Source organism: Miniopterus natalensis, chromosome 11 (genome assembly GCF_054644295.1).
Source record: "Miniopterus natalensis isolate mMinNat1 chromosome 11, mMinNat1.hap1, whole genome shotgun sequence".
Classification (NCBI taxonomy): Eukaryota; Metazoa; Chordata; class Mammalia; order Chiroptera; family Miniopteridae; genus Miniopterus; species Miniopterus natalensis.
In genome coordinates this window covers 59,258,997-59,284,904 of record NC_142091.1, presented here as the reverse complement: position 1 = coordinate 59,284,904, position 25,908 = coordinate 59,258,997, and the positions used below count along the sequence as shown (strand labels likewise).

Below are 25,908 nucleotides of genomic sequence, written 5' to 3'. Positions count from 1 at the left end.
GCTAAGTACTGGATCAATACTGGCTGTTAGTATTAGGAAAAAGTAAAATATCCCAACAGTAAGATGTAAGAGCTGTGAACGAAACCAGGTCATTTTGTGAAAGCATCTGCTAGTTTCCTAAAATGCCATCAAGAGCCCTGGGCTAAAGCTGTCCAAACAGCTGCAGCCTCAGGCCGCAGGGCCCCTGGCAACTCAGCTTTGTCCCCAGTCACCGCTCCTCAGGAATGCGCAGGGAAGGCCCCGCTCTGAGGTTCTGTCCGGGCGAGATTGATGATGGAAGGCAGCCGACCTTAGCGTCGCCTTTGCCTGGCGCCAGCAGCCCCCCAGCCTCACGGTGCCCGGGCCTGGCAGACCCGTAAGCCACCGGGCCAGCTTGCTGAGCTCCTGCTCTGCCATGGCATCCACATTCGGGCTTCTCTCCTAACCTCGGATGATCCTTTCCTCCTCTGAAGACTTCTGAACCCTTGGATGACTGACCAACACGATTTCCACCACTCCCAGCAGAATTTTCATACCTTCGGAAAAGGTGCTGTCCCCGCGGCCTTTATTCTCGGGCGGTTTTGTGCGTCGGTTCTGCCTTCCCCAGGGGATCCAGGAACGACGCAGGTACTGTGAGTGGAATTTGTTTTTTTTTAATCTGTGAATCAAGCAGCTAATAGAAGCCCATGTAATTTGTGTGACAGGTGACAGCTTGTGTGAAAGTAACTTACCCATATCCCGTTTCACATTTGCATCTGTTATGCCGGGTGAAGCCGTACGTCACTGGTAGACCATTAAGTTGCAGTCACCACTGTTTTCCTAGGTGAAAGGGTAATTATTTCTGCTGTTTGCTCGTAATTTATTAATAGTCAGTGAAGAACATTAGGGTAAAGGATTATTTCAAGCCCAGTGACAGATGAGATGTGTGGAGGGCGTAGTGATCTAGTGGTTGATAAGAAAAGCTGTTAGTGTAAGGATAAGCTTTCGTTTGGGATCTGCGCGTGTTACTGCTGATCGGCATTTCAGATGAAATAGGTGCCCGCAGAAGGCTGCATAGAAACTACCAAGAATACCAAGAAATAGTTTTCTTTTGGATGGAACCAACTGTGCTCTAGAATAAAAGCAGTTTCCTGTAATGTTATATGTATCCAGGAGTTAGATGTGTGCAGAATGATTTTAAGTGGCACATGAATAGTTTTTATTTTAATAGTTATGTGTTCATCTTAAATGTGTTAGGAAAACAGCAAAATAGCATACCAGACCCATGATTTCTTGGATTATCAATTATTTATCTTGCTTAGGCTGAGCTTAAACCAGATATTTTTATTTTGAAAAGCGAGTTAAGGAAAAGTGTGTTAAAAGTGAGTTAAAGAAAAGAAATAAGTAAGTAATAATGAAAGTGGTATTCAGATATGACAGAAATTGGATTAAGGCATGTGAATGAATGATGCTTAAGAAACATTGGACTAAATAACAACTGGTTCCCCTGGAACCTTGGGGCAGCTTTTGTTCACTGGGAATGGCCCCATGTCTTCACATAATACGTCCTATGATGAAACCATCTGGAGCCCTTACAACATTCCACCTTTGCTTTGAATTTTCAATATAATATTATTCTTTAACTTGTGAAGCAAAAAACCAAAACAAAGCATGGAATGAGATTTAAAGTAGTTATTGGGAGGCATTTACTGGCTCTTTTTTCCACGTGTGAGATGAAAAGATTAGTCTTGAGTGCGATTGGCTTAAAGGTGAGCTGAGGTCTCATCTGAGCTGTCCCACCAACGTCCTATTTGAGTTCTTGGATGACCTCAACTTTCCCTGGGCCTCAGTTTTCACATCTATGGAAGGAGGGGTTGAGATGATCTCCCAGCTACATTCCAGTCTTGAATTTTGATTCATTTAGAATTCCGGGAGACAGGAAAAGTGATGCCTCCTTTCGTGGTATGAAGCTCTGGGTAATTTAATGTATTTCTTAGCCTTCTAAGAGGGTTACTAATACCATAAATCCAGCTGATTTCTTAAAATGGGCCAAACGACTTCTTTAAAGGGTTGAACCCTCATTTGGAATGTAAATTCAGATGTGCTCGTTAAAGCAAAACCAAGTCCCATTTCTTCTCCACCATAGCTGGGGTCTTTTTGGTTTGGTGTCCCCAATCCAGCTGAGGGAGAGGGTCGAAGATGACTTCCCAAGTGAGGAGAACTCTAAAGCTGATTCTTGTAAAACGAGGGGAAGACAACTCAGTCAGAGACAGTAGCTTGAACGAAGACCTGGCGATGGAAAACATCAGGCCCGTTTCGGGAAATGCAAGCATTCGCGGATACCGCAGGTGACCCTTGTGTCCTGGACCGGGCGCTGCGACAGCAGGGCAGCGATCAGGACAGCCAGCTGCCTGGTCAGGCCGCGGGCGGTGGCGGTGGCGGTGGGGAGGCAGGAGAGGTAGGTGAGTGGTGCTGGCTCATGAAGCACCTCACGAAGGGGCCTCGGAGGCCTTGCTGAGGACCGAAGAGTTTGGACCCCGCGAGCCACTGTCCTCTGCAAGGACACAATGGTTAAGAAAGCTTGGAGATCAGGAGGACTGTGGGAAAGATGGAGGCTTTGGGATGCCCTGCTCTCCTGCAGCTCAGTCCCCGCTGGGGCCTTTCTGAATCCTTCTGGATCAGGCGGCTGGAAGGCTCTCTTGAGCCTCTGATGATAAACGCCCTTGTCCCTCTAGCTGGGGGCGGGTGAGGGGTAATGACTGTGCCTAGCATGTGCCAGATGCTGGTTCACACAAATCACCTTCTGGGGGAGAAGGGGGAGGGTGAAAACCGACTCCTCCCTTTGAGCTTCTTGCTTGGACAAAGAAGCAGGCATCTCAGGAGGTACTTCTGTGGATTAGAAAACATGGGCAGGTTTCCTCTTGCAAAAATTCTTCACTTTGTAGCTAATTTGCACAGACTGTGCATGTATGTATCATTCTAGACAAGCGGCTTGTTCCGTCTGATGATCTGAGACCCAAGCAGCCCGTTCCTTCCCATCAAGCAGATCGGATAAGTCGTTGCCAATTTGATGAAAGGGCAACATTGCAGCAAGTGAGACGCGCTGATCCAGGTGGCCAGTGTGGGCACAGGCTTCTAGGAAAAGTTAGCTTATAGAGAAGAGAGGACAAACAGGCTCTGGGAACACGGCCTCTTGCCGTGATTCACACAGCTACCTAAGACTGCAGGGAAAAGGAGCCCCCCCAAGCCCCGCAGACCCAACGTAAACAGAGCTCCGTCACCACTATTCATGTTAAACTTTGCATGCGGAGTTAAAAACAAAAGAAGGCTGCAAGTCTGGGGGACTTGCTGAGCTGCCTAAGCTCAGAACCAGCTCTGCTGCATACTAGCTGTGGGCCCTGTGCAGATGGCCCAGCGTTCCTGTGTCTCCTTTCCCCTCCGTAAGTGGCATAGACGTATATCTTCATTATAGGGTTTTGGGAGGAGTAGACTTACAGAACTTGGCAAAGCTCTTGGTAAGTTCAATGAACAGTAGCTGTTGTTATTATCTGGTGGACACTTTTTGGGGGCTATCACCCTTCTTTCAACCCTACACAGTGTATAGTAAGAATAACAACCTTCATAGAGTATAGCATTTAGCAAAGTTTATACATTTTTTTTACAAATGTGAGCTCAGCTGAACCTGGAGCATGTATGTGCTCCTTCCATTTTACAGGGAAGTAAATAAGAACCAGAGCAGTTAAATGATTTGACCAAGGTCTCAGAGTAAGAAGAATTGGCACACAGACTTCAATCTTTTGATTGAGTTAATAGTTAAATGCCATTCCTTGGGAAGGAGGCTTGGGATTAAGTGAGGAAACCTCTTCTGCAGGGGGATCCCTAGAGTAATAGCCTTTTGGTGAATGAAGCACTTGTGAATGCACCTGAGGAGTGAGAGGGAAGCTAGGATTGCTTCAACTCTTTTTTCCTGGCCTCCCGCCTGCTGCATTTCTCCCCCTGCATCCCTCCCGCCTCCATCCCAAGCTATGAGTCCTGAAGGGAATGCAGAGCTGTGGGGGGAGAGAGGCACGGCAATGCAGTGAGCAGAATGAGAGAGTGGTGCTGGCTCTGTCACGGGAGCCCTGGGGAAGGCATCGTGGGAGGGCTGGAGGGTGTGTGAATGAGCCAGGCCAAGGGGGCAGGGACAAGTTTACTGCCAGCCCACTGTGAGCCAGGCACCGTGCTGGGCACTTTATGGAGACTCTCTCATAACAAGTGCTGTTGTTATAAAGAGCTAATAAAACTCTATTTCATTCTGACCACCACTCAGTGGAGTGGGTGTCGTTAGCTGCCTTAAATCCTTTTGGAACAAGGCTGGGTGTGAATAGTTCGGGCTGGCATCCTTGTTTAATGGACGGATTTGCAGGCTCAGAGAGGAGATAACTGGCTTAGTAAATAGCGCAATCCCCCCATGACAGAGCCAGATCTGCAGTTCCCTCTTGATTCCCAAGGCCTTGTGAGTATTTTTTTAGTGTTTTCTGGAGCTTGGGATTCTAAGTCCTGTGCTCTCTGTGGTAGGGTTGGAGGGAGCGTCTGCTGGCCTTCTAGGAAGGAGACAGAGGTTCCAACCAGGGTGCTTGGTGCCTTGGCCCCACAAGCAAGTGAAGCCTTATCTGCTGACTTCATGTCTCATGTTTTACTAAAAAATAACGAGTGAGTTAAGAGTTTTAACTAATGTTTCTAAAACTTTTATCAAGTCTTTAGTGGTTATACACTTGGGTTTAGGGTCACAACTAGGTTGGAATTCAGACCTTGGGCTGCTTAGATAAAGTCCATGTGCTTTCATTTGTGAGGAGGGGTTAATACTGCCCATTTGGTAGGGTTGTTGGGAGGGTAATGCTTGGTATATGGTAAATGCTCAAAACATGTTAGCTATTACTGTTATCACCCCCACTTTCTTATACACGCTTGGAGAGGGTTCCTAGCCACCCTCTCCCGTCCACCCCCGTTGAGACCCACTAGATTCAACTATTTTATGGAAAGTTATTCCATTAAGTTCATTGATTCTGCATTTGTTTGGAGTTTGCTGGTTGGATGGGGGCCTCCCGGCTCTGGGGGACTCGTTTGTTGCTCTGAGTCTCCCAAGGCTGTGTGTAGCTTTCCCATTGACACCTGTCTGGGCCAGAGCTGCTCTATCAATTCTTTATTAAGACCAGTTATTTTTTATTTATGATGCTTGTGGATTCATTAAAAATGGCACTCCCTCTTGGGGATACCAGCAAGGCTTTTAGCCAGTTTTTATCAGGTTGTTAGAGTAGATATGAATATTTTAATAGAGAGAAAGAGCAAAGCCTTCAACAAACTTAATTTGTTCTAGAATCTAAGTGACAGGCTTAACAGGGGTGCCAAGTAATTCAGTATAATCAGCCCAGACAGTAGAATAAGGGACACAATTAAATGGACCAGGGAGCTTTTCCAGAGGGGCCACGGGGGGGTTTCCATGCCCAAGCAGCTGTAAATCACTGTATCCTTAGGTCCTTTGAGTCCAGGTAAGGTCTAGCATAGCCACAGGCAGAGACTAGGCCCAGGTAAGTTCCCAGGAAGCCAGGGGGAGCATTTTTACAGATTGTGTTTTAACATTTATAGAGTTCTTTTTCTCATGATGCTGATCTTATTAAATTATGTACAAAATGATGGATCAGCCAGGTCATTGCTGTCCATCGAAAGCATATTTGGGTGATAGAGACTTGACTTGGGGTGGAGAACATACAATACAATATACGGATGATGTATTAGAGAGTTGTACACCTGAAACTTATATAATTTTATTAACCAATGTCACCCCAATCAATTCCATTAGTAAAGAAAAAGCATATTTGGAACCTCAATCTGGATTGCCATCCCAGATACAGTGGCTGTTTGTTTTCTTGGTGTAGTTTTAAATATACCCACTTGGGGGAGCTTTATGATTGACTTTTAAAATCCATATCAGATGTATATGCACCTGAGATCCAGATGACTCCCCCGCCCCCCACTCCCTGCACTCCAGTGACAAGCTACTGAGGCAAGCAATGGTTGCGGAAATACAATGATAAATCCACGTGAGTGGTTTTACTTTATTGGCAATTCCTCCCTCTGGATTTTGAAGTTGTTCTTGATTTTTTTAAAAGCTTCCCTTTCAAACTCAGATAGTTTAGAGATAAAGAATAGCAGTCCTTTCTGCTGTTTCCTGGATGAGTGTTCTGCATACGTATGCAGACATCAGTGCATACTTAAATAAATGTATGTCCCAGTTAATTTTAAATAGCCACAGCACCAGAAGAATCTCCTTTGAAGTTTTATGAACATGGTCAGTTATAAGGAAGATAAAATCATGAAACCAAATGTCTGAGCAGGGAATGCTATTTCCCAGCGTATTCGTGATGTAACTCTGCACCACCCTTTCTCTCTCTCGAATAGGTGGGGCCTGGAGAGGCCTAATGAAGGACAGTTCCTTGCCGCCTGGGCATATGTCCAGGTTCCAGATGGTCTTTGGGGTCTACCCGCATTTGGACAGTTTTGAAATAATGGAAAGCTTGTTAGGGTTCCTAATTAGGACATTTGCTAGGGAACGTTGTTACAATATGGACGCACCATCAACCCATTTTACTGGTAAAAATGAAACCAATTATAAACCCGCCTATATAAGTGTGACTCTGTGTGCCCACCTGCCTGCACAGAGGGAGCTGGAAGGGGTTCCTCAGAGGCGGGGGCTTGGGTATTGTCTAAAGCTCGGTCATGCTGTTTAATTTTCTCTGCTGTCTTCTTTCGAGCGGTCAGGCCATTAGAGATTCTCTCCCCTTTACCTTTGTCCAGTTACTGTATTAACAGGGCTTTGTTATTTTGACAAGCCTCTTTCTTATTTTTTCCGCTGTCTTTCCAGAAGAGGAAAGGAAGAGTTCTGGAGGGTCACTCCTCAGCCTTTGGTCCCTTTGGGGAAGGGCATCCCTGTCGGAGCAGCTGCTGCTTCCCCCTGCGCTGGCTTCCTTCAGTGTCCCCTCCCTGCCACCCGCTCCACCCCGTCACTGGGCGGCTTTGCCTGTGAGGACAGTCCTCAGGTATCCGCTCCAGTGAGGCCCTCCTCCCCACCCCTGGTCACTGTTCACTCTCTTCATTGGGCACGTGGATATGACTGTCACTGTTGGCTCAGCAGAGGAGAACTCTCTCTTGCTCAGGAACCTTGTTGCTCTCACCAGGAAGACTTTCCTTCAGGAGAAAAAAAAAATGCTCCTCATGCCTATTTTCATAGTATTTTCTCACCTTTTTGCTTTAATGGAGTGGTTTTCAAACTTTTCTTCTTAACCATGGACTTCTCCCTCCCCCCCAAGAAATGAATCATATGCAGACCCCAGCCCAGTGCATGCCTGACTTCAGAGGGCCCTGGAAGGCTGTTTCTACGACAGCTGTAACGGCCCCCGCCACACGCACCCCTTTGCAGCAGGACTTGGCTACTTCTCCCATCAAGGGGTGCAGTCCCTTTCTCCTCTCCTTGAACCTGATGGCTTTTTGACTCGTGTTGACCAACAGAATGTGGTCAGAGTGACACTGTGCAAGTCTCAGCCCGGCCTCCAGAGGCCTCGCAGCTCCCACGTCTTAAGTTCTTGCCCGAAGACCGCCTGGTGAAGAAGCTGCTCTCGCTGACCAGAGGCGGGGAGGAGATGTGGAGAACCGAGGCCCCCCAGGCAGGCACGTGGCCCTCCAGCTGATGGCTGCAGGGAGAGAGAGCCCCCCAGAAGAGCAGAGGAACCCCCCAGCAAAGTGCAGAGTCAGAAGAACAGTCAGCTGTTATTTTAAGCCACTGAGTGTTGGGGTGGTTTATTATGTAGAAATAGATGAACGAAAGAGATGCCCTTCAGGAAAAGCTTATGTTAAGTCTGGTGTGTGTGTGCGCCAGCGTATTTTACATTGTGAAACCGGTTTCTGCATGATGACCATGTAGCAGAGGAGAGAGGCATCCAGCTGCCCCATGGTGCTGCTTGCCCACCCCCCACCCCCTCCCCGTCAGGCCAGACCACGTCGTGGCTAAGCTTGTGCGCTAAGTTTGTGCACCATGAACGTGCATTGAGGAAAGTTTTACATAAAATCGGATTTACGTTTAAGTCTTACGTCTCTTCATTTAGTGAGAGAGGCCTGCCCTAAGGGCACGGATGGCCCATTTGCTCTGATGGCAGCAGACGGAGGGTCTGGGCCCTCAACAGTCCAGCCTAACCCTGCTCCCTTAAGCTGCTCCGGGCACCCCGGACTGCGGCTCGGAGGGCTGCTGCTTTAACACACTCCAGTGCCTGGGCGAAACTTAGTCATCAAGATCAACCACACTGACTAGGTATATGTAACTGTGTATATGTTACTTTTCTACTATAAGCGGATGAGTATTTAAATTCGAAGGAGATAGCTTCTAGGGCTACAGCTGCACATTAACCTATTCTAAAATGTCAGACTTCGGGTCCATGTCCCTAGTACTACCTGGATAGTTGCCATGTTCACACTCCTTATGTGTTGGGTTCTGTGAATACACTGTTTTATGTAGACTTCCTAAGGACACCCTGACACAAGTATGGTCAGCCCCAGCAGCCTGGTTAGCCCCACCAGCACCATAGGAGAGTTTCCATTTCCCACGTCCTGAGCTACACTTGGTGTTACCGAGTGGGTAGCAAACGGTATCTCATTTGATGTCTATTTCCCTGAGCATCACTGCATAGTTATTTAGGTCATTCACATTTCCTCTTCTGTGAACACTTATTCATAATTAATATCCTTTGCCTATTTTTCTACTGGGTAGTCTCTGCCTTTCTTAATGATTCATAGAAAGCTTTTTGTTTCTCCTTTTTTGTTATATTAATTTTTCCTGGAAACAGATCCTTTGTCCGTGAATTGCATTGCAACTACCTTCTCCCAGTACTTGCTTTTCTTTTAACTTGGTTCTGCCTATTTCTATAGGCCTTTATCGCCTTAATTTTATCTTTTAACATTTTTAAAGAGGCAAGTCATTTCATTATAATGTCTTTTGCAATATACTGGGGGTGTATACATAGGTAAATTTTCCCCACCTTTGTACAGGAGAGATTTGACATTTATTGAGCTCTCTGAGCAAGGGGCTATATAAAATGCAAGCACTTTACATGTATTGATAGATCCTTTTAACAAGACAAGGAGATAGGCACTGATGTTATCCCCCTGAAAGACGAGCGAATCAGGCCCAGAGAGAGTAAGTTATTGCCCCAAATTATGCAGTGATTAAGCGATGGGCCTGGGATTAGAATCCAGGGAGTTCGTTCCAGGGCTTGTGTAACCACTAAAAAGAACCGCTTCTCCACGCCACGGCTTCTGCTCTCCAGTGCTCACTGGAAGAGAGATTGCAAACAGGCCTCATTGTGCAATGAGACAAACTAGGGTAGCACATGTTACTAACGGGTTGGCAAGGACTTCCTGGAAGAAGTGGCCTTTGAGTTGAGTGAGTGTGAATGAGATATATGTGTTAGAAGCTAGACAAAGGGAATGGGGTGTGTGTGTGTGTGTATGTGTGCACTCTGTGGGAAACAGGACGGACATTCCAGGCAGAAGGAACACCATGTGTGGAGGCCTGGACAGAGCACAGAATGTTCTGGGAACTGTGACTCAGTATATTTAGAAGGTGGAATTTAGGGATGGAGCGATTAGAAACGAGGACAAGAACAGTGCCTGGTACCTGGCTGCCATTATTACTTGTTGAATAAAAGCTTTCAGTGTTAGAAATGCAGTGATGAGGCAAGCTCCTAATTAACTGGAATACTCAAGGCATGGTCCCTTATAACAAGGAGGGCTCCCCAAACCTCTTTGGTTTCAAACTTTGTTGCCGAACATATGAGGAAACATATTAGTCTTACTTTTCTATATCAGTAAACACAATTTAACAAGCCCAGCCCAGCCTTTTCAAAGGAGGCTCTTTCAAGTCTTCTAGGTAAGTATTCAGAATGTTACTGACCATTATCTGTCACTAGGTCATGACCTATATGTCATCACTGGAGCTGTGGATGTGGCTGGTTGTAAAGATTGAGCTAAATGAACGTATTATCTCTAAGATGCATACGGTGTAATGTGGGTTATTTATGCTTACGATTGGTTTGATTTAAGCTAAGATAGACCTATTATGAACTAGTATTTTTTTCCCTGATTCAACTCATTAGTTAGCACCAGGAACAGAACTTTCGGCTCTTCGTGCTGACTCAGCAGTTGCTAGAGTGTGGGTGGGCAGGCGTTAAGGAGAGGAGATATACCAGTCTGGCAGTGAAGTAGTTAGCAAGGCCATAATTCTTACCACGGTGGTTTTTCGGCCGTGTCTGGTTGGGATTTGCAGTCATGAGGCTGAGAACAAGGTCAGCATGTAGGTCTCTTTCCTCTGCCATGATCTGTCTTCACAAATGCGGCTCCTCCCCTTGGAGCATGTGGATGAGGCATAGCTAACCCCTCAAAGCAATTCAGAGCAGACACACGAATGGAAGGGGGTCAGTAGCTTCCTCTTTGATGTGAAATATTTACTTGGGCACCTGTTGGTAGAGGCAGGGCTCTGGCGGGAGGAATTCCCTGAGCCCTGAGAATCAGCCTGCCTCGTGTGCTTTTGCATTCCCTTTCCATTGGACGATATGCAGCATTTGTGGCCACTGCAGGCGTGATTCAGAAGAGAAGGGAGGGACTGGGGATTCCTTCGGGGCTGCAGGGAGAGATTCCTTTATTCCAAGCTAGTGGTCACTGTAGTCTCAGAGATGGGTTTAGGGCATCCAGGGAGGCAGTAACACACCCCATCTTGCTGCTCCACCAGTGGGAGGCTGCTGGTGGGGAGGAGATGCATTTTTGCATCTTGAACTTAGATTCGTGGTATAAATGATATTTAAATTTTCAGGGTACCTCACAAAACTCTATTTGCCTAAAATGTAGCTGAAGAAGAAATGTTTTGGTTGTCTTATGGTTCTATAAAAGGCAATAGTTTTCAAACTTTTTTCCTTCTGCAGTGGAACCTTTCCTTCAGACAAATGTGCAAGGAAGTGCAATGTGTGTAACAGGCAAGTGCAGGACTGCTCTGGGTGAAGCGGGACTCGGCCTCACGGGCCCTGAAATTCCCTTTCCTTTTCGCTTTGCTTCTCTACTCACTGCGGCCACCTCCCCCTCTGTCCCGAGGGGACGCTGTCCACTTTCACTGCCCAACTCTGTGGCCAGTTCTCCAGCACCAGAAGGGGTAACAGTAGGGAATAAATTCAGGAACAGGAAAAAAACCGGAAAACTAGTGATTCTTTAAAACTGGCCTGTGGGTCAGTGTGGACTGGTTGCATAAAAATCACCTGGGAAATATAAAATGGATTGAAAAAAGAAAACACAATCTGGGGTCATTCCTCAAAATTCCAATTCAATGGCCCTAGAGTGGGTCATGGGATCTGTGCATTAGAAAGCTGCCCCAGTGGACTATGATCTGTAACCATTTTTGGAAATCTAGCTTCCTGGACACCACTCTGCCTTCAACTCATGGCTGCCTCCGGTGGCAGAGGTTGTCTTTCCTCCACACAGGGCAGGAGGCAGATCCAGGCGTGGGGAGAGGATCCCAGGGAGGGAACAACAGGAGCTGCTTCCCTGCCTAAGGTTTACCCCCTGGTCTGGCTTTTTATTGGGAAAATCCATTAATTGCCATTAGGAGTCTTCACATCCCTCCCCCGACAGTGCTGTGGCCTCACCGTCTGGCCTTAAGAAAACAAACACACCAGAATACAACCCATTTAACCTCCCCAAAGTGAAACCACAGATGGGAGCTGAGGGGATTCTTTTCTTATTGCTAACCTGGGAACTGGGTCCCTAATTTCTAAAGATTTTTTTTTTTTTAAGTCAAATAATCCATTTAAAGGAACAATCAGCCCCCAAACCTCTTGGAATGAACCCTTATGACTTTATGTGACTCTGTTTTGTTGATGTTGTCAGGATGTTCCTCCTGACCCTGGGTTGTTCCAAAGTTAGGCAAAAGGAAGCCCATCGGTGGGTCTGAAGGAGACCTGGGTAATGGTCAAGTCCTGAACAGCTCCTCTGGGTGGGCCTTTGATGGCTGCAGCGCCGTGTGATATTCTGGAGTGATTGCTAGGACATGGATGGACCAACAACTGTCTGCTGCCTGACCTAAGGAAGCATTATGTGGAAATACGGTTTCTCAAGTTTCGTTTTAACAAAGTTACAAGATCATCCTAATCTTTTACTTTTTTAGTTTTCCAAGGAACACAGGAGCCTCCAAAGAGTTGGCCAGTTTATATGAGAAAACAGTTCTGGCCCGTCCTGCAGATCCTGCTTCAGGAAGGGCTGATGGGTGCACAGGTCACACACCCATGAAACCATGGAATCAATGAGATAACAAGTAGTACTAGTACTCTTGTTATTTTGTGTCATCCACTCCCTTTTTATACTCTAGGTTTACCAGTAATAGCCAGACATGCCCGCCATCAACACACACACACACACACACACACACACACACACACACACACACACACACACACTGTTCAGTTGTTCTTAGTGTCCCTTAAGTCCGTGGAGTTTCATCTAACCCCCTTCCTTCCTCCCTCCCTCCCCGCTCTCTTTCTTGCTTGCTTGCTTGAACTTAGTAAGAAGCCACCAGGTATACGGAAAATCATTCAGAATGCCCCCATTTGTATATTCCACCTTTCCTTTGATCTTTTCCCATGCTCATACCTGGCGGTATTTATACCAGTTAATTTTGTATTCTCCTTATTTCCTTGTTGTTCCATAGTTTTCCTACTTAAGTTTTTAAAAAGAAAATCACTTTAAGATATTAATGACATGTTAGTTCATTGCTAGCAATGGAAACAGTAGGTTCTAGATCCTGAAGAAGGAAACGAGCTAATGAGGGGAGAAATGGGAAGGAGCCAAGAACCGGAGAGAAAGATTTCAAAGGACTAAGTGTTTTGGTGAGTGGGGTTTGGGGTCCTAGATGAGTGAAGAACTTCGTAATAATAATGACGGTTAACGTGTTGTGCTGATTACAGAGCTCACCTTATTTGATTCTCACAATAACCCAAGACAGTCAGTGTGACCGTTTTCATTAGTAAACAGAAGATGACCCCGAGCATTGCAAGTTAAGTAACTTGCCTTCGGTCATATAGCTACTTAGTGCTGGACGGAAATTGGAACTACTCGGATTACCGCAGAGCGTGCACTCTTGTGCGCGTGTCATGTTGTTGTTATGGCTGTTATTGTGACTGAAGGATTTTACAGCAAGTCCCAGCTAAAATCCTGGCTTTGCCTTTGCCAGCTGCATGGCTTTAGAGAAATTACACAGAACTCTCGGAGATCCCCTTTCTGCTATAAAACGGAGATATTGTGAGTGCCTGGCTGTAGGAGGGACTCAGTGAGGTCCTCCATGCTGGATTTAGTAAACGATTTATTCATGCTCAATAAATCATGGTGATGTTTTATAGTTGTTGTTATCTGTTCATTTTGTAAATTCCTGAGTTTTTCTCAAAAAAAAACCCAAGTACTGAATTTTAATTGTGTAAGCATGCACCTGTCATGAGTCGCTGCATTCTCTTGTCTCTTGTTACTGCTTTGCTCCTACAGCCTGTTAACATGTTTATATATTCGGTTTGTGTACCAGTTGCTGCTTGGTTTCTTGGGTAAGCCTCTACTGATGACTTTATATTCTAAGTCACATAGACTAGGCTATTTCATGTGAACTCTACAGCTTGTCTCAGAAGTGGAGTAAATTATTTTTCATAATGGCCTGAATCCCGTGCAGCATTTTGAATGGATTAAGCTGGCCAAAAGAAATCTATGGATAGCTGAGCAATGTCATAAAACTGGAAAACACAGGGGTGATACCTCACTGCATTAACCTCAGGGTCTCTCTCTCTTGTATCATTGCAGTGACCCTGAATTTTATTTTTTTAGGTCTAATTTTGAGATATATTTGTAGAATTCCATTTCTCTGATTTTATAGAGATGACCTAAAAACCCCATGATTGTCCCTCTTCTCTTCCAGGGACCCTTCCACGATTCCCATGTGACTGCAAGGACACTCTCCTCTTCCCCACCTTGCCACCCACTACTTCCAGAGCTGACACGGTGCTGTGTTGTACCATTGTCTGTCCTGAGCACTGAGGTGCTCACCCTGGCCCCAGTGATATAAAATGAGGGGGTATGGATGCCTTTTCCAACTTGAGACTAGCGAAAGGCAAAACCCCCTTCTGTTTGAAACATTGAGAGTGTAGACTTGGGTTCTTGTTTCTTTAGAGAAACTGTGGGGTGGGTCATTTACTTCCCCACACCCCGACCCCTGGCTGCTGTAGCTCTGCATGGAGTAACTGAGCAAATGAAACCCCAAGCCTACAAAAAAGGTGGCATTCTCAAAGTGAACGAATGAACGCTTACCTAGCAGAGCTGCAAGATGTGGCGAAGCAGGAAGACAAGTTAATGATCTAGAAATTGTATAGCTTTGTTGTCTTAGAATCATGGCAAACGGAATATATGGCACTGGGTCATTTTTTGCATTGATATGAAGAGAAAATGAGTATTTTACAAATAAATGAGTTTGTGTTTCTGTTTTCTATTCATGACGGTAATGTTTACTTCTCTTGAAATAGAAATATGTCACCTAGGTATTAAATATAGAGGGAGGCTTTTTCAGCTATTAGTGAGGAATTTTTCTGTACATGCCGTGCTTTCATGCACTTCAATAAACATTTTAGGCTTTTCTCTTCATTCGCTATTACTTTGTCTGATGAGGCTGTCTGGGAACAGAGGCATCTGAAGGGAAAAAAGGGGAATTGTGAAAGGAAAGACATGTTAAAATTGTTATTTGCCTGATTATTAGAAATTTAGATTAAGGCCTAGAATCAACTTCACTTCATTTTCTCATGGATTTTAAGATACAGCAGTGTTTCTACTTCCTATTTTGAAATTCAGAATAGGCCCAGAGTTCCCCTGGAGTTGCGATGAAACAATCTATCCGATTTATTGTTGTCGTTGTAGTGGACAGTTATTATTTTTATCGTTGCAGTTTCTCCTACTGCAGAGGCCTACGTTTCCTTGTAGAAACCACCTCTGCCCTAGTCTCGGTTCATGTGACCCGAATCTGGCCAAAGTCCACAGTAACTGGGTAAACAACGGCTTGTGTCTGAAGCCAGGTTCGTGCGAGTCAGTTACAGTCGCCAGGCCGGGGGACCGAGCCCAAAATGGACAGAGGCCAGCCTCGGCTTCCATGTGGTGACAGTCCACCCGAGACCGAAGCAGCTCCGAGAAACTGACCCGAGAGACTGGGAAAGATTTTTGACTATTTTTTGAGCATTCATGCTTAAAGTGAGATTTACCCCTGCCACTGAATTTCTTATTTTTCCCCTTAAACTATTTGAATTAGCTTCATCCACTTATAGTTAGGAGAGTTCTGGCCAATACGCTCATCCTCAGTTTTTCCAGGGAGCATTTGTTTAATACCTGGATTATTCTGTATTAACCATTCACATGTAATAGGAAAATACAGGATTAATAGAATGGTAGATTGGGAGGGCCACCTGGTCCAGTTTCCCATCCAGTGCAGAACCCTCTCCTTCTTTAATATCCTTTGTGACAGTCACCCTAGAATACAAATCATTTCTTCAAGGATTTTGAGATACAACAGTGTTTTCATTTTCTATTCTGAGTTTCAGAGGAAGTCCGAATTCCATTATGGTCCTTACTTTTAAAAAATCCACCACCGTGTCAGATAACTCACTACCTTACAAACTAGTGCATCCCAGTTTTGCAGCGTTCTGATTCTCAGAAGGTTTTTCCTTTTATTGAGTTGAAATATGTTTTATTTTTGTTTTACTCACTGGTCCAAATTCTGCTTTAAACCATACATATTAAACCAAAGTCTTGTTCTACAAGATAGCACTTCAGATATTTGAAATACCAATCATATCTCTACTCTGTCTTCTTTGCTTCCAGCTACATAGCCTCAGTTCTTTCTTCCATCTTTCACAAAATGATATATCCAGACCACCTTGATTGTCCCCTCCTCAGTTTACTTCTGTTTGTTAAATATCCCTTTTAACAGGGGACCAGCACTGAGCTAGCTAGCACCTCCTGTATTTTCCTCTAGACACTTATATAAATGCAGCCTTATTTGGGGGTTTCTATTTCCCATCCATAGTTTCTGATTTATAACAATCTTGCTGTTACTGTTCTTAAGCCAGGTCTGTGTTTGAGTTTTGAATTTTAATTATTTGAATCTGTATTGGGACTTTGCAAGCAACCATAAGCTTTTGTTCCCTTAAATATCCAACACCACGCAGAGGGTATTGTTTTGCCCATGTGTTTCTGCCTCATTTGGGACCTTTGTTGTGTAGAATGATGCAAGAGTTGATCACAGTCACTTGAGCCACTGAAATAGCCCACTGACTAGATAAGAGTATTCATTTCATTAATTAGGAACTACATTCAGATGTGGGTAAGAAAGAATAGAAAACAGCAGCTTAAATACACATAAAATAGTGTGGAGAGAGACAGCGCAGAGCTGCTATGATTTTGCATCAGGCCACAAAGGACTCAGGCTTGTGTATTTATGTTCCACCATCCCAGTGCCTGGCTTCCATTCTCAACACTTCCTCATAGTCTAAGATGCTTAGTGCTTTCTAATGTCTTGTTTACATTCTAGATAGTAGGAAGAACAAAAGGTTGCCTCTCCTAATTGAATAAGCTCCTTCTAAGGAGTTTTTCCAAATACCCACAATCATCTCATTTATATTTCACTTGCCAGTATTAAATCATGTGGACAGCTGCAAGGGAATTTGGGAAATATGGCCTTTATTTTGGGTAGCAGTGTAACTAATAAAAATTTGGGGTTCTGCTGCTAAGAAAGAAGGGAAAGTAGATATTGGGAGACCACCAGCCACAGTCATGGAAAGCTATATTGAAGTCTTTTCCTTCTGGCCTTGGAAGTAAAGAGTAATAAAAAGATATACTCAATGTGGATGATACCTGTCCTCACTTGTGGATGACCTTTGGATTTGGTATGCTCTCTCTTCCTCTCCAGGAATTTTCCTCCAGGCCCAAGTGAGAGGGTTAAAATGCAGGTGTTTTTTTCAGTCCTTTCTCTTCCCCTCTTGGCTGCCTACATTTAGCATTAAATCTGGAGACCTTGCAGTGGCAAAGATGAAAATTGTTGGAGCCTAGTACATGTTTAAATTAAGTCAAACCTCTTCTTTAATACAGTAATGATGAGGTGTAATCTTTCCCTCTAAAGCTCTAATCCTATTAGGGAGACATGTGGATTGGACTGTATCATGGAGGATTATGGCATCTAAGAAGAAAGAGCCAGTTGGAAAATCTCAAACTGTATAAACATAGACCTATGGAGGAGAAAAGTCCCTGATTATTATAATGAAAAACCATTGCAAGAAATAAAAAAAAGGTAGTAACGGGCAAGAACATACAGAAGGAAAATTATGATAAAATATATTGAGTTGAAAGAATGTTCAGATGTCTGGTCTGCAAAGAAACTAGGAACAGTGACTGCCTCTGGGAAGAGGGATGGATGGCTGGAGATTGGGGTAGGAGGGAGAGGTTTCAATTTTGAATTATGTCTTTGAAGCCTTACCTATTCAAAATTAACTAAATGAAAACAAAGTAAGTGTGAAGTGCTACACACAGTTTCTTTATCAGAAGCAAGTGTTTTGTTTTGAGAACTTTTATTGTGGGTTTTTAAAAATATGTCCTTATTGACTTTAGAGAGGAAGGGAGAGGGAGAGAGAAACATCAATGATGAGAGTCATTGATCGGCTGCCTCCTACACACCCCCTGCTAGGGATCAAGCCTGAAACCCAGGCATGTGCCCTGACCGGGATTCGAACCCTGATCTCCTGGATGATAGGTCAATGCTCAACCGCTGAGCCACGCCACCGGGCCATTGTGTATGTTAATGCTTCAAGCAAATCTGGGGGAAAGAGCTATAAAGACATCTCACTTAGCCTTATTCTTTTCACTTATTAAGTAATATAGAGTTTTCTTTGGCTAAAATTTTGTTGTTGCTACTCTTAAAGATTTTCTTTCACCCAACACATATTATTTCAATATTTTCTATGTTGGTACTAATTGCTTTTTATCATCCTAAAGACTATTTGGCAAGTAAATAATATTCCATTTTCCATCTTCCTAGTCTTTTTGTATTTGATATTTTAAAAATAAACTCCCTACCACCCTTATTTCCATCACATTTCTCTTACCTCTTAACATGTGGTCATCATATGTAATGGACAAATTTTGCTCACCGTAAAGGTAGATTATTTTGCCATTTGTTGGCTGTTTCAGTGTGTAATGGATTAAATTGAAGTTTGTGACTAAAGGTTTTACATTGGCATATATGGAGATAGTAGTTCTCAGTGGGTGAAGCTTAATGGATATTTTTCCATTTTGAAAGACCTGCTTTTTGATGTTTCTGCCATGGTTTTGCCTCCTCTGGAAAAAAATACCAAAAGCCATTATTTGTGATAGGAGAGAGACTGTAGAAAGAAAGGATGTTGGCTTCAAGATAGAGATTTTGGCAGATCCGGTGCCATCTCATTGGTTACAAAGCCTTTCTGGAAAGCTTACAATTATTCAGCTTGCACAGCACAATTAAGCAAACAATTCATTTAGTCTCTCTGTGGATATTCCATTGCAGAGGGAAGGGGGTGGCTCGGGAGCTTGGAAGTGGGAGCTGTGGCCTTTCCCCTTGACGTCTGTGGTTTGGATCCATTCACTGGGTCAGTGACCACATAGTGGCTCCATCTGATGGCTGTGCGGCGACCCGTGTGAAACAGATGGGTGGTTTCAAGCCCATGGTGAGGCGGTCACATCTCAACATCCAGGATCCCGGCTGGCAGAAATATGTGAGGATTATACCGACATGATTCTATTCAGTTTGTGCTTGAGTGAAATCCGTATTGTGAAAATCCTACTTGCAGTAAAGTGAGCTTTAGAATATCTTTTAAAGCTCTGAGCGAAGGCCTCAGCCTTCTCCTGTGTGTGATGATCAGCGCACGGGGCTTGCTTGCCTTGGCTCGGAGGCTTTAAGAATCTCTAGGGTCAGAAGGTGTCTCCGGCTCTCTCCCATGTTTGTGAACACCGGGATAATACATCTACTCAGTGCAAACTGCCCGGAGACACACAGTACCTGGGTACAGCATTCTGTTTACACTTTGTAGTAAGTCCCGGCACATCTTGGTCGTTTTGGGTTGAATGAGGTTTCTTGTAGATAGAACAGATGTGCTTAGAAAAGATGTGCTTATAAAGTGCCATTCAGACCTAAGATATTTCTTAACCTACTCTGGGGGCCATGTGGATTGACCCACTGAACTACCCCAATATATTTTTTTTCCCATCCTAACATTTAACCACCTTCTCCTACACATGTATACACACACACACACACACACGCCCGCGAATTTACTACTATTTTTTGGTTGGAGGAAGGAATCCAGATCTGGGCCCCAGATAGAGAAGCTTCTCCAAGCTGAAGCCACACTTATAATAGGAATATATACGTGCAACATGCTAGGGTGCCATGGTTGCCACAGACATCGGCATAACCCTGTGGGACAGTCCCTGCTTTCCCTAAGCCAAAGAAACCCGAAGAAGATTTTTGCTTTCATGAAACAAGTCAAAAAAGCGAAAATCGTGTTCAGGCTCTGTTTCGCAGGGGTACGCTGCAGAGGCATGGCGGTCCTGAGCGTCCGGAGCGGGCCGGCCAGGCTCCTGCCCTGGGAACGACGCTGGGCGTCCCAGCATCCAGCCACCCAGCCTTCCCCGGGCCTGTGAGCGCCTGTGCTCCGCCCCGACGTGCCCTGTGCGCCCATCAGCAGGACGTGCTGCTTTATGCCACGTGGGCTTTGGAAAGGTCCTGGGTGTGTGACAAGTGGAACTGACGGAAGAGCCCACGGGTGAGCTCATTGGAGGGCGGCAGCTGGGAAGCGCCTCTGCTGCTTACTGTCAGTCATGTGCTTCCTGGAGGAGGAGCCCTCGTGGCCCCAGAAGGACAGGGGCCCGTGACTGGCCACGTTTTGGACATCTTTCTTGGGGACAGTGTTGCTGGTCAGATCGGTGCGTGCCCAGCGCCTCGGGCCTGGCGGCGGGGGAAGTGGGGCTGATGGGCCCATTGACGTGGGTGGTTGGCCTTTGAGTGGAAAACGGGCGCTCCCCCAGTTGTAGCTTGTGGTAGTTATTTCTCTGTTTTAAAGATAATCATGACTCTTCCTTTCTTTTGAGTTCCTGTGAGCAGTAGACCTCTGCGATGGAAATATTTTGAAAGCTTCTTTGCTTTCTTGGCGGAAGAAAATGACCACACTGGGGCAAGGCGTGGGAGAAATCGCAGGCTTGAACTTTTCCTCTCCTCCCTGAGAGGCCCAGGAGCCCCTTGGCTGTGGCCTGAGTCCCTATGCATAGGTCTGAGGTAGTCTGGGACACAATGGGTTGAGTTTGGGACAGCCCCCTTTGTTTATGACATAGTGAGATGCCAAGGGTCGCCTTGTTTCCTTACTTGATTAAGGTTGTTTATTTAAACTGCAAGGTATCGCTTAAATACAAAGCTGAACTGGAAGAGAGTTAAATTGGATCTTGTTGACAAGAAAATTATTGACTCATAAACTCATCAATGAATTGCAGAAACACAGTGGGATGTTTTTTCAGCTCCTTTGGCGAAGGCCGTGCAGATTCTTTTTGCATATTATTTGAGAAGCATCTTGTGGGAGGTTATAGAACTGATTCACCGCATGCAGGAAGACTGATTTGACTTTTATCTCCTAAGGTTGGCAATAAATGCTTTTATTTAGCTTAGAGGAGAAAGGCTTTATAGCCTCCTTTTTACCATGACTCATAATTTCTGAGAAGTCACATTGTGCTTTACAATGAGGCTCAGGGGAAAGTGTTACCATCTCTTCTCTTTTAAGGCCATTTTCTTGCATTTTTTGTAAATGATGATAAGCCTCTTTTTTTTTTCTCCCCTCTAAAAGGACCTGTTTCTTCTTGTCACTCCCTTCTCCGCTTCTGTGCTGTTGTTCCTCTGTCCTAGCTTCTCTTTTAACATCTCCAGGCTTTGTCAGGAGTAACATCTCTTTTGTCTTCCATTCCTCTTCAGTTTTTATACAGAAATTAAGTTTTTTTCTTGTTTCTTCCCTCTGTCGTCTTTCTTCTCTGTCCATCCAGAGGAGGCGCTGCTCTTCTGCTGTGCGCTCACGTTGTTCTAATTCCCTGCTTATCATATCCAAATATCTGGGCCTTATTAATCACTCCTGGTCCTTAAGTGATTGGGTGTCCTCCTGTAATAACCAGCTTTGGAACTGTGCAACATTAGAAAGTCCAGGGAACTGATAGTTTTCTTGTAATTTATTACTTGTTTTGCAAGCCTTTCATAGGGCTGCATACTTACATAAAGTTAAAATGCCCATCAAAAATATGTTAGCGCACTGTGAAAAATTAACACATGCAAAGTAATGTAAGCACATGGTACTTTTAATTTTTTTCAGGGGCCCCGGGGCACCGTTATCTGCTCTTTGCTGGGAAATCACTCATCATGTAGCTATTGGGGAAAGGGAGCACTTGGGCTCCTTTTCTGGGAGCAATCCAATGCAGTATGGATATTAATTAAATTTATTAAACAAATAACACAGCGACTCGGGGAAGCAGGGGTCCATCTGCCAGTTCTGCAGACAGATCTCTGCAGAGATGCGAGCTGAATGGTAGTTAAAGCGAAGTTGCCGAGCTCAGCAGATGGGCTCTTGTCTCCAGTGGGGGAGATTTGGTGGCGGTCCAACAACTCTTTTCCCCCTCCAGGTTTTTGTTCCTTGCAACTGTGATTGAAGAAGCCCTTCTCTGTCTTTTCCCAGCCTTGTGCCTTTCCTCCACCCCCACCCCCCTTTGTTTATTTGAGCAATGTTTAAATCTGAGTGATTTGTTAGAGGCAGGTCCCGGCTGATCTCATTTTGTGTATGTGCTGTAAAGCTCACGCAGAAAATAATTAGGAAAGTGTAATCCCATTGACTTTACACCCCACTTGTGTACATTGCAGCAGCTCAGCCTCATGCCCTGGAATTAAAGTCTCTGGACAAATTCAGATATAGTCAATATCCCCGTTCTCTGCATTTGGAAGTTCGTATTATTCTTAGCTTCATACGCTTATTATTCTTAAAATTGTTCCTTAGATTGCTTTTAGACCTACATGCCTTTGAAATGATGCAATTTGAGGATTCTTGTTTGGTTGGGTTCCCCCCTCCCATGTCTTCATATTCTGTTGTCAAGTGTCTGTCTGGGTGCCTTAAATCCTAGTGTCTCCTTCACTAGCCATCTGGGATGAAGTTGGCAATGTTAGATCGGCATATTTGTGATCTGTGTCTTTTAAAAATCCACTTTCCCACCTCCGGACCCACCTCCCCCATAAAAAAGATGGTGAATTTGAAACCTTTCTGTTAAGAAGGGCCATTTTGGTTTCAGTTGATTATTGCTTCCTAACATTTGGACTAATTCTTGACAGAAGCTCACTTGGACAGAATTTAGTGCTAGGATGTTAGATTTGATGGAAAATCACTCCTCCACACACACCCTTTATCCTTACCTGAACCTTTGCAAAAATTATTTTGTAGAAGACTTTCTTGTCTTTGGCTATGTCCCCTTGCATGGGATTAATGCTTTTCACGAGAGGAGTGGGTGGTGGTGGTCGGGGAGACCCACACAAACCCTGCTAGGCAGAGTGTGTGCTCTATTGATGGCAAAGTTTTGGACTAAATAGATGCCACCTTGGGCTGAGTCCTGAAATGCCCTTGCCTTCAAAGAGATAGGTGTGGTTTTAGTCAACCTGCCAGGGACATATTAGCTGAGAGAAAGGCACCTCTATGGAATAGAAACTCCTCCAGTCAGAATGATCCCCCCCCAACCCCTCAGTTCTCCGCCAGCAGAGATCGTCCCTGGTTACAGAACTCAAAGAGAAGAGTTAATGAACCTGGGATTAGGATTATCCTCAGCTGTACCGAGTTTTATGGGGATATAGAGGTCAAACCCTTAAATCCAGCTTGTCAAAAGAACCAACAAATGGATCCATTTACCTGGAGCACAAAAACATCTTAGCCTGCAGAGCCTCTATCCGACCAGGATGGTCAGTTCATTTCGCTGCAACTGTAGGTGTTTGGCCAACTCTATCCTTGGTATTAGTCCGTGTTTGTGCTTTGTTTTTTATATTCACCAGAGGATTTTTTTTTTTTTCTGTTACTTTTCCAGAGAGAGTGGGAGAGAGAGAGAGACATTGATTGGTTGCCTCCTGCACGTTTCCCCGACTGGAACCAGGGATCGAGCCTGCAACCGAGGTATGTGCTCTTGGCTTGAATTCAACCCAGGACCCTTCAGTCCGAGGGCCCATGCTCTAACCACTGAGCAGAACCGGCCAGGGGAGTGTTTGTGCTTTTTGAACCCAACTTGAAACCTGAATCTCTTTGGGTTTAACCAGGAGGTGCAATATTTTAGCTGCTGTTGTCAGTTTGTCCCTCACTGAGATTCCACCTCTCCCTCAGGCCACACTGATATTAATAACATGAAGCTGTCAGTCACTGTGCTGAACTGTTGGAATTAGGTAGAGATCTTTGTTTTTCATTAGAGCCCTGCCAACGATTATTGTGAACTCCAAGAATTATCATTACACCCCAGTCCTTTATGGAATTTAAAAAGGCTCAGCTCAAAAGATGGTTGTGAAGTAGCTGGTGAAAAATGTTTGTTTACCAGTGAATTGTAGGTGAACTGCCAATTTATTTCTCTAATTTGTTGGAAGTCAAAATTGACTGGGGCAGGGGGAAAACTCGACATTTTGAATTCATAGGCTATTTACCAGTGTCTGCTCTGTCTCTCCTCCCACACTGTTGTACCTGGACTAATTTTCTTCTCTGATTTAAATCACAATCTAGTTGCTCTGGCATCTCAATTTAAGGGAAGATTGGACGTTGTTTTTCAAAGGGAATTGCAAGTGTTTTACACTTGTCTGAAAACAGATTGTGGCTTCTTTCCCAAGGATAAGCTTAGAAATTGCATATAAATCTCAGGGTTTTGTTCTTAGCAAAATGTTTTCAACCCTCTTGTCCACACATTAGTATAAATGAACAACACAGAGAAAAAGCTAGGAAACACCCTGACAGACAGTGTGAATATTTCTGATCTGCATCCTGCGCCTGCCATTCTACAGAACACATTTTGTTTACGACTTCTAATTGCTTTAGTGCAGATTTTGTAGGCAGCCTGACAACTTGGGACTAAATGCATAAAAAAGCTTTTGACTGGGGACAAAATTAACACTCATCTGTAAGGAAACAGAAAGTAGCTTCAAAAATAACATTTTAATGTTATTTGAGAAGAACAGATATTTTTCAGATGTGTTTATTTATTTGGCTTTGATGTACGTTTCTTCCAAGAGTTCAAGTGCAAACTTTAAAAATATTCAGTCCAGGGGATCCCGGACTGAATACTTTGTAGAAGGAACCAGGTTTGTGAGTACCATCACCAGCTGTTTGCAGTAACTGTCGTCAGATTTAATTGCTGTGTCTCTTCAAAGCATGTACCTGTGTCTAGAAAGGGACCGAAAAACAATGTCCCTGAATGAGACCCAGGCCTGGCAGCCCAGCTCCTGAGGTAAAAAGGAAGGTTCATGGTCGTTGCCATCCTTAAGCATCTCACAGCCCATTTCCCACATCTCAGTCTTACTGCTGAGACCATGTCAGAAGCTTTTCATAATCCTGGATCCCATAAATCCTGATTGATTGTTGGTTAGATTGCTGGTTAGGTTTCAGGAGCTGAGCAGAATAACCCAGCACTCTCTGTTTTGGCCTCTGGCAAACTGAGTCTTCCCTGTCCTGGAATCCCTCATCTTTGCAATGCTTTAGGACACTGCCTTTGGTTTTTATAATCTAGTCTTCTCTGGCCAAGCTGACTGGAGAGGAGGGCCTTCCTGGGGGCTAGCACGGTTCTTTTGTTATTATTCTACAGTAGATTTTAATTTAAACTCAGAGTCTTATAGTAGGAAGTGAATTTGTGAGATACCTCGCCCATCTCCCTCCCAGTGATAATCCTTATTGGAAGGGAGGGGGCTGGAGGTGAGTGTGTGGATTTATGCTGTTTGTCAACTTGTAACAACAGAGAATTTACCCCCACAGTACTGCAGTTTTTAATTTTGCAAGTTTTAAATGTTTTGGATGTTAGAAACTTAATTCTTATACCAGCGATTTTCAATCTTTTTCATCCCATGGCACACATAAACTAATTACTAAAATTCTGCAACACACCAAAAAGTATATTTTTTTGCCAGTCACACACACACACACACACACACGGTATAATTTTGACTCATTCACACTGGACGGCTCTTGTGTTGGCTGTTGTCATATTTTCACTTGACGATCTAAGGGGAAAGACATGAGTGCCCCTGACTAAATAATCCAGTATTGCATGTTTTAAAAATTATTGTGGCACCAGTTGAAAATCACTCTTATACTAATGAGTAAAAATCTCAATCTAAGGAAACCCAGGTTTGTTTCTAGAAGTGATCATAATAAAGTCACAGTTCAGCTCACTGATACCACAATTTCCTTTTCTATAGCATATGTCCTCAAATATGCTCATATTTAATAACTAGCTACCATTGCTGTGTGCCAGCTCCTGTGCTAACTGCCCTACGTACATCACCATTTAACCTTTACAGCATATCAATTCTCATTTAAAGATGAGAAACTGATGCTACGAGATGTTAATGATCCTGAAGACTAATCTAAGTGATCTAAACTAATCTAAAGGCACAGTTGGAAATATAAGCCCAGCAGTAGAATTGCAGAGAAGGTCCGGTTTTCCAGGAACCCGTGATGACCGACTGCGTCACACACTGCATTCCTCATACATGCTGCCACCTGGGGTGACGTCTCAGGAGGGCTG

General features: G+C 44.4%; 1 protein-coding gene across 1 annotated transcript in view; it reads left to right on the top strand.

Moving 5' to 3' along the window:
• Positions 1-484: 484 nt before the first annotated feature.
• The window catches only part of LOC107531955 (uncharacterized), a 95,272-nt gene continuing 69,848 nt past the window's right edge, over positions 485-25,908 (top strand). The window contains exon 1 of the mRNA XM_016206180.2: positions 485-606. The gene's annotated coding sequence lies outside the window, so the exon portion shown is untranslated. The remainder of the gene's footprint in view (positions 607-25,908) is intronic.